Below are 13,651 nucleotides of genomic sequence, written 5' to 3' on the forward strand. Positions count from 1 at the left end.
TATACATACCTCATTATATCACAATCTAAGTTAAAATCAACAAAAAAGTTGCCGTTATATCGACAACCTTTTTTTATAAGTACCATTTGATCAAAATAGATATGGAGTTTGTTTTATCGTATATTATGGTTATACTATGGTGTACATATATATTGACTCGGTCACTCCCCAAGGAGCTTCTATCTCACTAATTTTAACAAATCCTATTTTTTCATAAAAAGCCAACAAATCGCTATATAGATATACTTTTTCGAATCCAATTTCTTTCGCATATTTAATTGTAGCAAAACACAGTTTTTCGCCAATTTTATTACCACGATATTCCTCTTCAACAAAAACAAATCCGATAAGAGGAGTATACGAGATATTTAGAACATCACTCTTTTTAGTTAATGCACAAAATCCTGTAATAACGTCATGTTCAAGGGAAATAAAAACTCTTTCCCAATCATTAAACTCATTGTTTTTTATTTTGTTTGAAAAATGCTTTCCAGTAGTTTGCCAAGAACAATTTTCAGCATATTCGGAAACATCTCGCCATAACTTTTCATCTCCGTTTGTTAAAACTTTTATTTCCATAGTTAATCTCCTACACAAAATGTAAATTATATAATAACATTATATCATAATCAAGGCAAAAATCAACAAAAAAAGTTTCCGATTTTACGACAACCTGTTTTTTATATGTTCCGTTTAGTTAAAATAGATATGGAGTTTGTTTAACGTATAAAATGCTTATACATCAAATTTTTCGTTCGATTTTTTTTCTAATAATAAAAAGCATATCGGGCTGCCACCCTCATCTACAGGTTGACTCTGCATGTTTATTACTAACCATCCATCAGAAAGCAATTCATTTACATCAATAGTTTGCTTTGGGTCACCGTTTCCTTTGATAATCAAAAATTTCTGCATATTAATTTCTTCCTTTTTTATTAATTGCAATAACAATCTTCTACCCATTTTATAGGGTTTTCGTCTATATATTGCCATATCTTTTGATATTCCATTTCATTGCGGATAATATGGTCATGAAACCGGTGTTGCCACAATGGAAATCCTGCCTGTTTTGTTACAAACGATTTAATATTTCGAACGACCTGTTGTAGGGACGACCGCCCTCGGTCGTCCGATTCATACTTTATTTGCTTTCTGAATTGTTTCCTCAACGCATTGACCTATCTGTGTTAATTCAACAAGCGGACGACCGAGGGTGGTCGTCCCTACAACCTGACCCAATAATTCATGCCTGTCTTTCACACATATTGTAACAAAATATACTCCGTTTTGGGTATAATCATAATCTTTTAACCTAATGTTTTTTCTTTTTGGTAAATCACTCAACTGACTCACCCCTCCACTTAACAATATAAATTATCTACAATATTATTATATCACAATACAGGCTAAAATCAACAAAAAAGTTGCAGTTTTTAAAACAACAACTTTCGAAAATATGGCCTGCCTTACAGGAGTCGAACCTGCAACCGTTAGAATCGGAATCTAATACTCTATCCAAATTGAGCTAAAGGCAGAAATAGTTGGTTGTCATTGTAAAATCTATATTACATATATTATACCATAAAAATATTTTTTTGTAAATGTATGCTTATATTATTTTATCATTGTATAAAAGTGAAAAATAAGGCAAAAATACCAATATATAGTATTTACATTTAATTAAACATTTTAAAGGAGGAGCTACAAACCTAATAAAATATAAAGTTTGTAGCAACACAGTTATGAATTTTAGAGCAAAAAAAAGTGGAATTACCAAGAGTTTATATGTAATATTAATATTATGTATAATAGCCATTGTATCAGTTGGAGTTTATTCTGTTTTAAATCAGACAAACACACAAGAGGACTTAAAAAATATCACTAATGCCAATTTAAAAGCTAAACCGACTGAGAACATTGATGACTTACTACGAATATTTGAAACCACCCAGCCAACGACAAAGAAAGCTGAACCAACATCAGCCGCTAAGCCGATTACAACTATACCCACTACGCAAGGTGTAAAAGTTGATGCAACCATAACTCCGCAGGATGATGCACCAGCAGTAGTGGCAACAAAACCACCAGCAGTTGATGTTATATCTGTTCCTGTAGCATATATAAAGCCAGTTCAAGGGGAATTATCAAATAAATTCAATGTAGATTTCCCCGAATATTCCATAGTTATGAATGATTATCGTACACATTGTGGCATTGACATTGAAGGAATTGTAGGCACTCCTGTTAAAGCTACTGCGGCTGGTGTTATATCTAAAATTATCGAAGATCCCCTCATGGGTAATACTGTAATAATTAATCATGCAAATGGAGTTGAATCGATTTATATGAACTTGCAAGTTAATTTACCTCCAAATATTAAAACAGGTTTCATTGTAAAAGGTGGTGAAGTAATCGGTGGTATAGGGGAGACTTCACTTATTGAAATCTCTGATGTCCCACATTTACATCTTGAAATGCGAAAAGATGGAAGTTTTATTAATCCTGAAGATTATATAAAATTCGACTAATATATAAAACAGAAAAACGGCTTATTTGAATATATGCCGTTTTTTTTCGCAGAAAAAACGCGTATCCAAGTACTCGTGATTCAATCTCATGCGACTGAATAGGTACTAAATATTTAAGTTGTAGTTAATTGCGTTTTAGCTAACACATTTAGTTTTTTTAGCTCTTTAACAATGAAAAAGGTTGTTACCGCTGTAGCAAGTGCGTCGGAAACAGGCGCTGCCCATATTACACCTGTTAATTTCCAAAAATAACCAAAGACTATTATCATGGGAATTAGGAAAATAACTTGTCGAGACAAAGATAAAAAGATTGAAACTTTAGGCTTGCCAGTGACTACAAAATAGTTTGAAGAAACAATTTGAAATCCAACAAGAGGCATAAATGCCATCATTATTCGCATAGCTTTTGGTGCAAATGCGACTAAATCAGCTGAGGCTTCTCTTGTGAACATATACATTATATTGTTGGCAAACAGCTGTGTTACCACGAAACCAAAGGTAGTGATACAAGTGGCTATAATGACGGTATACTTAAAAGTATCGAATACTCTGTCATATAGTTTTGCTCCATAGTTGTAACCGAGAATGGGTTGTGCCCCTTGATTTAATCCAAAAACAGGCATTAACACTAACATTATTACACTTACAATTATGTTGTACCCAGCAATAGCAGTATCCCCACCAGTGGGGCTGTCAAAATAAATAATACCATATTTATTAAGGTTATTGTTGTAAAGAACAATAACTATACTCGCAACAAACTGTAACATAAACTGTGCTGAACCAAAAGAGATAATACTTGAAATTATACGTGATGAAAATTTAAAAAGCTTTAAATTAATACTAACAACTGCCTTTTTTCCAAATATAAACAAGAAAATATAAATCATAGATGCGGCTTGTGATATAATTGTCGCAAGAGCGGCACCTTCTACACCCATGTGAAAGAGAAATATAAATATAGGGTCGAGTATTATATTAAGAAGAGCTCCTATGAGAAAAGAAATCATTGTTATCTTAGGAAAACCCTGCGATCGTGTGCAGTGACTAAGTCCAAAAGACAACATTTGAAAAGTTGTACCATAAAGTATAATTCTCATGTAATTGACAGCATAACCGAACGATGGTGAGATTTCTCTACCGCCAAACACAATAAGCAGTGGTTTTAAGAAAATTAACCCTACAACCATGATGATTAGCGAGGTTAATATTAGTAGTATAAAACAGTGGTTTAGTGCATTTTTAGCATCATCCTGCTTTTTTTCTCCTAATCTGACGGAAATCAAATTTGCTGTACCAAACCCAAACAACATAGAAAAAGCGAATATTACGGTCATAAATGGAGAAGCAACACCTAAACCACTGAGTGCTGCTTCTCCAACGCCAATACCCACATAAATTCTGTCTACTATATTATATAAAGCGTTAATAATCATTCCTGTGATAGCAGGTATAGAAAATTTAACTAATAACTGCATTACGGGCTGAGTACCTAATCTATTTGCGTTATCCAAGCTATACTCCTAAATTATTTTCGTTAATTAATCTTCGTGTATTTTTATCGGTATACATTATTTTATCGGCTTTGTCAAGCATTTCATCAACAGTTTCTACTTGTTCAGTATTATGTATATATACTCCATAACTAAAACCAATATCATAGGGTTTTGAGTTAGTTAAAATACTACAAGAATTTCTGATGCGATTCATGATTTTTACAGCATTATCATAGGTACAATCTTGCATTACAATCAAAAATTCATCTCCACCAAGTCGAAAAACTTGCTCTTTTTCTCGAACAGAAGATTTAAAATATTGAGCTAAACTTTTGAGTGCATAGTCACCTTCAATATGTCCGTATACATCGTTTATATGTTTTAATTTATCCATATCAATAAAAATAATAGCCATACTTTTATCTTGTGCAACGAGATCATTCATAAAGTTGTATGCTTTAAGTTTATTTCCGATACCAGTAGCAGTGTCTAATAAAGCTGCTTTACGTAGCTCTTTTTGAGAATTTCTCATTGTTGTTATATCGTAAAGAATAAATAGTCTAACAGGACTACCATCAATCCACTCAATAGCATTTGTCAAAACATTATAGTAAATAGAACGATTCACGCAAGATACTTCAATACTCAAAACTGGTTCAATATTTGGTTCACATGCTATCTCAAAAAGTTTTTCGATAATATCGCAGTGGTTCTTAACGCAGTTATGGTGCTTTTTATCGTTTAAAAAAGTTTCACTTGCGGCTCTATTAGAAAAGAGAATTTTTCTATTTGCATCTATTGCCATAACACAGTATGGGGTGTTTTCGAGTACGATGAGTAGAGTATTATGGTTTTGTTCAAGGCGTTTTTCTCGTATTGAAAGCTGCGAAACCATAACATTAAAAGCATCGGCGAAATCGCCCATGAAATCAACATTTTGGCTATAATCTCCCTCTGCAACTTGCTTAGCTTGCCAAGTCAAGTGGAGCATTTGTGAATGTAAATTTTTTAATGCACCCGCTAGTTTGTTGTCGCGTGGTGGAGCGTCGATTTTTAGCTTACCTTTTGCTATATTAAAAGCAAATTGCTGTAGTTCTTTAAACTGCAATATTATCTTATTAACGGCGACAACATGTTCACGCAATGACTTGTCATAATCGTTCTCGTCAAGTGTTGTAAAAACAGTAGATGAAATATATAATGTAAATTTTTGCAGTATATCGGCTACTTGACTGTTTAAATCGGAATTATTAGTCATTATACATTTCTCCGTATAAACATAAAAGTAATTAGTTTTAAGTGGTAATATTTACTATGATGTCATTTTATAGTTTTATACTAAGTTAGCTTTAAATCTGCAAACTCTGTCTCCAGTAGCCCAGCAGTCAACTTCTCTAACTCTATACTCCCTACCCGAATATGCTTCTAATACTCCAGCTATGAATCCTTCATCATAAAAACAAATTGTTTCATCAAGCATAGGTAGACCAGAGCAGTCCAAATCTTCTGCGACCGTTATAGTAAAAGTGCCGTCTTCTGCATTAGCATCTTCAATTTTAAGTATACCAACCTTTAAGTCTTTTAATACTTTTTGAAGTTGCCCCATAAACATTGATAATGGCTGGTTTAAATCCAAAGCGTTTTTACAAATTGCAAGACCAGCGCGTTTTCCAGCACCTCGAATTACGCTTTTTGCTACATCGGTTGAGTAGGTTGCACTAAGCTCATCGTAAATGCCATACTGCATAAGTCGATACACCATTACAGGCATATCACCACCTAAATTCTCTCTTCCTTCCATAGAAGATATATTTTCCCAGTTTAATAAATTTATAAATTCCGACATATTTATGACTCCCTTAAAAAACAATACTAAATTAACATTGTTTTTATTATACCACAAGTAAAACTAATATAAAAGACTTTTTTGAAAATAATTCTTAAACATATACTATTTTACTCTATGTTACGACAATTAAAACATATATTATACAATTTAATATATGTTTTAATTGAATTTGACGTAATATTTTCATGCATTTTTCAACTAATGATCTGTGAAATGATAAGCTGGTTAAAAGGAGTGCGAGAAAAATGTTGCAATGAGCGAGGAGAGCGAATACACGTTAAGTTTAATTGAGTCACTCTAAAAACCACTTCGCTTGTTTTTATCGGATTTTTTAGTAGGTAGTTTTCTGACGGGTGAATTCATCACCATATCGAAAACCCCGTTATATTGACAAATTCGCATAGCGAATTCCCCCTCGGGGACAAAGACGCAGATTGTACCCATAATTTCATGAGCAGAAAATAGGCTAATAGAGATACCCAATTATAAAATCCTATTGCTTTCTAAAATCAAATCCACATGCTCTAAGGAAAGTTTTAGCGATTATCATGCAACCAACAGCACTCGGATGCACTCTGTCGTTTGAAATTATTTTTTGATCCAATCCGTTATCTATATATCTGTCTATTTCTGCCTGCATATCCACAACAATCAAGTCGTTATCACTGCCAAGTTTTCTCACAATTGATATATAGCCTTCAAGTTTAGCTCGCATAGGATCGTTTCTATTAATCTCAGCTAAATATGGAGTAATTAAGATCATTTTTTTTACAAAAGGTTTTGTTATATTGATTAAATCAATATATTTTGCTTCAAATTCATCTTCGGGAACAGCATTAGGCAGCTGGTCTGGTGTAGAAAAATATCTCCAGACATCGTTTACACCTATCATCACACTGACAAAATCGGGGTTCAAATCGACAACATCGCTCTGCCATCTGTTTGTTAGGTCACGTATAGTATTACCACTTATCCCAGTATTTAGTACCTTAATATTATCTTGATAATACGAAGATACCAAAAGCGAATTTACTAAATTTACATAGCCTCCGCCTAAAGATGTACCCTCACCAACAGGACGAGCCCTACCTGCATCTGTTATTGAATCGCCAGTCATTAAAATTTTGCTATCCTTGTTAAATATCATTTTTGTTATCTCCTCGAATAAATAATTGAGTCCTCTAAAAACCGCATCGCTTGTTTTTAGAGGATTTTTTTAGTATGTGATTTTCTGACAGTTGAATAAAATCAGCAAATCGAAAACTTCCTATTTTAAAATCACGGTTAATGAGTAAAGCGAATTAATCCGTGCTTACTTAAAGGGTCTGTTGAGCAGGGAAAGGATTTACAAACACTCGTGTTCCCATTTCTTGGCTTAATATATAGACAGCACCAGAATTGTTGCCAATGAGATTTAAGTTTTGAATAATCAAAGCAGCTGAAGATTCCTCTTCTATTTGTTCAGTAGCAAACCACTGCATAAAGCCATAAGTAGCGTGATCTCCCTCTTGCATTGATAGAGTTAATATTTTATTAATTTGTTCGCTTACATATTCTTCAGCTGATAAAACTTGACCAAACATGCTGATTATGCTGTCAAATTTCATAGGTGGAGCTTTTATCTCCATAAACACAGGTTCAGCACCGTTTCTTAAAATATATTCATACATATGCATTCCATGCGCTAATTCTTCCTGTGATTGAACATTTAACCAATTTGCGAAGCCTTTATATCCAAGTAAGTCACAATGTGCTGACATTGATAAATATAAATAAGATGAATATAGTTCAGCATTTATTTGTTGGTTAATAGCTTTTGTTACACTTTCTTTTAACATAAAATTTCCCCTTTATAATATTAAATAATTTGTTGTTTATAGCACTGCTAACATAATTGTTAAAAAAACATTGTCTACGTTTATATATATTTATAAAAACACATCATTTTTCAAAAATAATGTTTTTTATACCAATATTATACTATAATATTTTTGCAAAGTAAAGCATATATCTTTTTTATTAAAAATGTTTTTAAATAAAAAAATAATTTTTAAATTACCCCTAAAAAAACAATACCATATTCGAATATATATAACAAGAAATAAAACACACAGACACAAACAATTCATTCCATTTAAGGAGAACACAAATGTTTTACCGACAAAAGAGTTCAAAGCGTATTTTCAGCTTTATTCTGGCAACAATCATGATTATTTCCATGTTCGTTTCATCAGGAGTAATGGTAGCTATGGCAAGCACTCCTGATGGTACACAAACCAACCCCTACCTTTTCGATAAAAGCACAGATCAATATGGAACAAACGAACAGTTCCCAGCTATCGGAGCTCCTGGAAGCGTAAACATATCAAAAAGTGCACAATGGGTATCTGATACCACTGCTAATATCAAATTAACAGTTAACAGCTCTCCATTAATAACAAACAATAATATTGACGTTGTTTTAGTTCTTGACCGATCAGGTAGTATGAACTTTAACCACGGTACTAGTCCAAGTCCATGTACAAATGAAGCACATACAACAGAAAAAGATAAAACATACACTGCACAATATACAGAACCTGCAGCAGGCAAAAAAACCGAAACCAAATTCACTATTAGTCTAACTATACCTTACATTCATTATGATGAAAATAATAATTTATTAAACAAGAGAAATTCCACAGCAACATTAAAAGTGACAAAAAACAATAACCCTAATGGTAATTATGGCACTGGCGACGTATCTAATGCTGAGGCTTATAATGCAATTAAAGAAGCAACAGGCATAGACTTTTCAAATTATTCAAATACGAAAAATTCATTTTCATACGATGATGGATGCGCAGACAGAATTTCTGATGCGAAAAATGCAGCTAATGATCTTGTTGAACAATTGTATTCGCAAAACAATGGCGAAAACACTAACCATATAGGACTTGTTAGTTTTAGCACTAACATGACATCGACTGGTTCAATGTTAGGGAAAGACGGCAAGGATACAATAACAACAGCAATTAGTGCATTAAATGGAAAAGACAATACAAATTACGAAATTGCTTTAAATGAAGCATTTAATCTTATAAAAAGTCGTACCGATAAAACCAACCCTGCTTACATTATATTCATGTCTGACGGAGCACCTAACAGCGGTAGTGCTACAAGTGCTAATCAACTACAAGGTTTAATCAGTAAACATAACCTACCTGATGTTAAAATATATGCAGTGGGTTTAGGTTTAACAGATGGTAGTGCAGGCGAGAAAGTTTTAAAAGATGGCGTTGCTACAAAAACAAACGGCATTCCAAATTACCTCAATGTAAAACAACCAGCTCAGTTAACTAATGCATTCGCGAACATTGTAAACACAATACAAAAAGCAGCAACAGGAGCGACATTAACAGACTCAATAGCATATCCATTTACGTTTGATGCAAGCAAAGATGTAACATGGGGTGGAACAAAGATTACCAATTACACATACACACCTGCTTCAGGCACTACTATTGGCTCGTCAACTGGAACAATTACATATGTAATAGGTGACTTGCCAAGTACAGAAACTGCCTTAGTATTTGGTGTAAAAGTTCCAACAGAAACTATACCTTATGTATATGATACAAATATAAATGCGACTTTAGATTATAAAAATGTTAATGATAAATATTGTGAACAAACTTTTGAAATACCAAAACTTGTTTATCCAGGTAATTCAATTAGAGTATTGAGTTACGAAGTTGACATGGCAACCGGTTTATTTAAAAGCAATGGCGGTGGTAATTTGCAATCCGGTTCATCTGAAGCAGTTATTTCAGCTTCAGGTATAAAACTAATGGACGATTATTATGTTACTGATACGAATAACAATCCTATAGAAATCTTAACTTTAAATAAAAAATATTATCTCAGTGCTGATGGGTTAAGTCCAGCTGCACAAGTAATCCCTTATTTAGGAGATAATTATTTAATTCAAAATAGCTTTACAGCCGAATCACAAGCACAATATAGCGTTACAAGTGCTAAAGATGGCAAAACAATTATACTTGGTTATTACAAAGAACCAGCTAAAATCTACCCTGTTAATTTCACAAAACAAGTAAATGTAGTAGTTCCAGTAGGAACAACATTTAACCCTCCTGTTAACCAAACATTTAACTTTAAATTACAAGGCGTATTGAAATCGAATAGTTCTATAGTTGACCTCGGAGCGACTACAGTTACAACTAATGGAATTATTCAAGCAGGTAATACCCTACCTGGCGCTTTCAATGTAAAACTGACAAATGCTGAAGTTGCGAAATATAGCAAATTTATTATTTCTGAAATCTCTGGAACAACTACAAACTGGACATATGATACTAACGAAATAACTATCACTGATTTAAACTCCACATCATCATATGGCACATTTACTAACACATACACACAACCAGAAGATATAAAAGATTACAAGATTAAAATCAGCAAGACTGTACAATTTAACTTTCCTGTATTTGGCGGAGAAGTATATAATAGTGGAGATAAAACTTTTAACTTTGCTTTATTTGCAAAAGACGTAGGTGGTAATTTTATTAATTATGGTACAAAGTCAATAACATTTACGAGCGCTGACCTTACCGCTTTAACAAAACAAACAGCAACAAAAACAATAACAGATATTTTAACAGCAAGAATGACAGATACACAGTTTGACAATGCAGTAGAATTTTACATTTACGAAGTTGATAACAATGGCGTTAAAATTGAGTCAAATGTAACTGACGGTAACTGGACATACGTTACAAATGTTATAGAGAAAATTGAGCTAATAAAAAATTCAGAAGCAACAGTAACTAATAAACCAATTTTCAACGAATATAAAGTTGTCGAAACAGTACAAGAATACAAAATGAACGTTACGAAAAAAGTTGATTTTGTTTACCCAGAATTCGGTGGTGCATATAATAGTGGAAATCAAACCTTTAACTTCCAACTATATGGAATAGAAGAAAATGGAACAGAAACAGCTATTAGTGGTGCAACTACATCTGTTACAATGGATAACCTATCAAGTTTAACAAGAGCGAATCCTACTACAAGCAAAACCGTGGAACTTAAAGCAAACTTAAAACCATCTGATCTTACAAAATACACAGATTTTGTAGTTAGAGAAATGATAAATGGTTCTCCTATTAAAACAGTAACTACTGATAATAGTTGGACATATGGCATAGCTAATCCAATAAAGATTACAACAGATTATACTAAAACAATTAACCTTGGGACTATAACTAATACACTCACAGTTGACCAAACAAAAGAAAAACGCGATATTACATTTAACAAAAGCGTTACCATAGATTTTGACGGTTCAACAGGAACACATTCTCTTAATGATACTACCTTCCACTTTGGTTTATTTGGTATAAAAGATAGCACATACACAAATATTTCAACTGCAACAACTGTATTTACACTAACAGAACTTGCAACAATATTAAATAACAGTGTAAGCAAAACACTAACACACAAAGACCTAAAATTAACAGTAAACTTAACACCAAACGAAATTAATGCTTATGATAGTTTTGTTATTGCTGAAACTGATGCGGACGGCAATAGATACACTACAGAAAGCAGTAATGCTAACAACTGGTCTTATGCAGTAAACGAAATTGAAATTACAAAAGAAGCTTTATTAGAAACAACTTTAACTTCAGTAAAAACAAACGGAACTTTCGCTAATACCTATACAAAACCAGGAGAGACGCCTGTTACATTAAACTTCACAAAAGCTATATCCACAAAAAATGGTAATCTAACCACTTCAGAAACTTTCAGCTTTAAAACATTCGGTGTTAAAGACGGAACAAAATCCGACTCACCAATCGCAAATTCTGCCAGTGTAACATTCGATATTGGAGAGGGTAATGGAGCTGAAAAAACAGGATCATTCTCAATTTCAATGAATGATGTACGTTACTATGACAGTTATATCATAGAAGAAATCGTCCCACACAGTGGCTGGACACCAAGCGGAACAATTACAGCTACAATTGATAAAGGAACAGTAGCTGGAGCAGTAATCACCATAGAAGCTACAGAATCAAAAATTACAAATATTGCAGATACAACAGTATCATTTAACAAAACTGTTGAACTTGCAAACGATGGTTCGCAGTATTTAACAAATGCACCAAGTGAACAACAATTTTCTTTTAATGTTTATGGAATTTTATCAGGTGAAGAAACAAAAATTGGTACAACTACTACAAAATTCACAAACACTGAGATTATTGGTAAAACAACAAAACAAGTTACATTAAATATTTCACAAAGCGATGTCAATAAATATGAAAGCTTTAAAATAGTAGAGGAAGCTATACCAGCAACATGGACAAACAAAACTCCAAGTGGTATCACATTTACAATCAGTGATGGTACAGCTACATTTACTGACAATCTTAACACAATAACAAATATGTATACCCAGCCAGACAATGCAGATATGACAGTAAAATTTAGTAAAGAAATAATAGTAAAAGCATACAATTATGGCACAGCTACATTTAACTTTAACTTAATTTCAAGTGCTGATACAAACCAAGAATCTTCACTTGCTAATTCAGTAATAATTTTTGATAAAGCTGTTGATGACACAACTTATACTAAAGTATCAACTATCACAATTCCTGGTAACAAGCTCAGTAAAAATGCACCTACAAGTTTTGTTATTACAGAAGGAATCGTTACAAATGATACAGGAACATGGAAAAAGGCGGACAACAACTAATATTCACTGTTGAAGAAGACGGTTCTGTAACTGTAAATTCACTCACAGTCGAAAACGTTGGTACTATAACAAATACATTTGTACCAGCAGAGTTAAGCACAACAGTGACAAAAAAAATAACAGGCGTATTTATAGCAACACAAAAACAAACTTTTGCATTTGATTTATTTGGTATAGCAGATGGCAAAACAAGTGCTGTTCTATCAACAGAAACTATTACTTTTACAGCTAAAGAATATGTTACAGGTATTCAAAACATCAAATTTGCAATAACTCCTGAAATGATCTCTTTATATGATAGTTTCAAAGTTGTGGAAAATCAATCGGGACTTGTAGGAACAGGTTGGACTTCAAGTGTTGATACTGTAGAATTTAAACTATCAGATGATGGGAAATCAATAATTAGCACAGATAGTAGTTTTGTAGTTGATGCTAATAATAAAACATCAGTTGGTACAATAATCAATGGGTATATAAAACCAGTTGAAGATGTAAACCTTAGTTTCGATAAAGTAATATCCATATCAAATGATTCGATTAAATCAAACTTTGGTAGTGTAGGATTTAAATTCAATATATACAAAGAAGGAAATTTAAACACTCCTATCAATGAGAACCCAATTTTAGTTAATGCATCGTATGATAATAAACATGCAACATCGGATGGCTATTTACAAACAATTAGCACAGGATACACAATTGATAAATCGTTTATAAATCCAAATACAGCTACAACAATATTCTATATCGTAGAAGATACATCCAATTTAGACGCATTCTGGTCATGCACAACAGAAGATAACCGTGTTATATTCGAAGCTAATAAAAACGGTGGTGGCGAGTTTGTATATTCTGAAAATGTGAAATCAATAAAAAGTGTAGTTACTCCAGCGATATTTAACGCAACTTATATTAGTCCAGCTACAATTAGAAACACTTATTATAAAACAGGAGAGCCAACAATTCATGCAACCAAAGCATCAGACAAAACCGTTATCAATGTTGGCGA

General features: G+C 32.9%; 1 non-coding gene across 1 annotated transcript; it reads right to left on the minus strand.

Moving 5' to 3' along the window:
• Window positions 1–1,460: 1,460 nt before the first annotated feature.
• Window positions 1,461–1,535, minus strand: TRNAR-CCG (transfer RNA arginine (anticodon CCG)). The gene has a single exon. It is a non-coding gene; the product is annotated as a tRNA-Arg (tRNA).
• Window positions 1,536–13,651: the final 12,116 nt, after the last annotated feature.

Source organism: Hesperophylax consimilis, unplaced genomic scaffold (assembly GCF_061612785.1).
Source record: "Hesperophylax consimilis isolate HC1 unplaced genomic scaffold, BYU_Hcon_1.0 scaffold_388, whole genome shotgun sequence".
Classification (NCBI taxonomy): domain Eukaryota; kingdom Metazoa; phylum Arthropoda; class Insecta; order Trichoptera; family Limnephilidae; genus Hesperophylax; species Hesperophylax consimilis.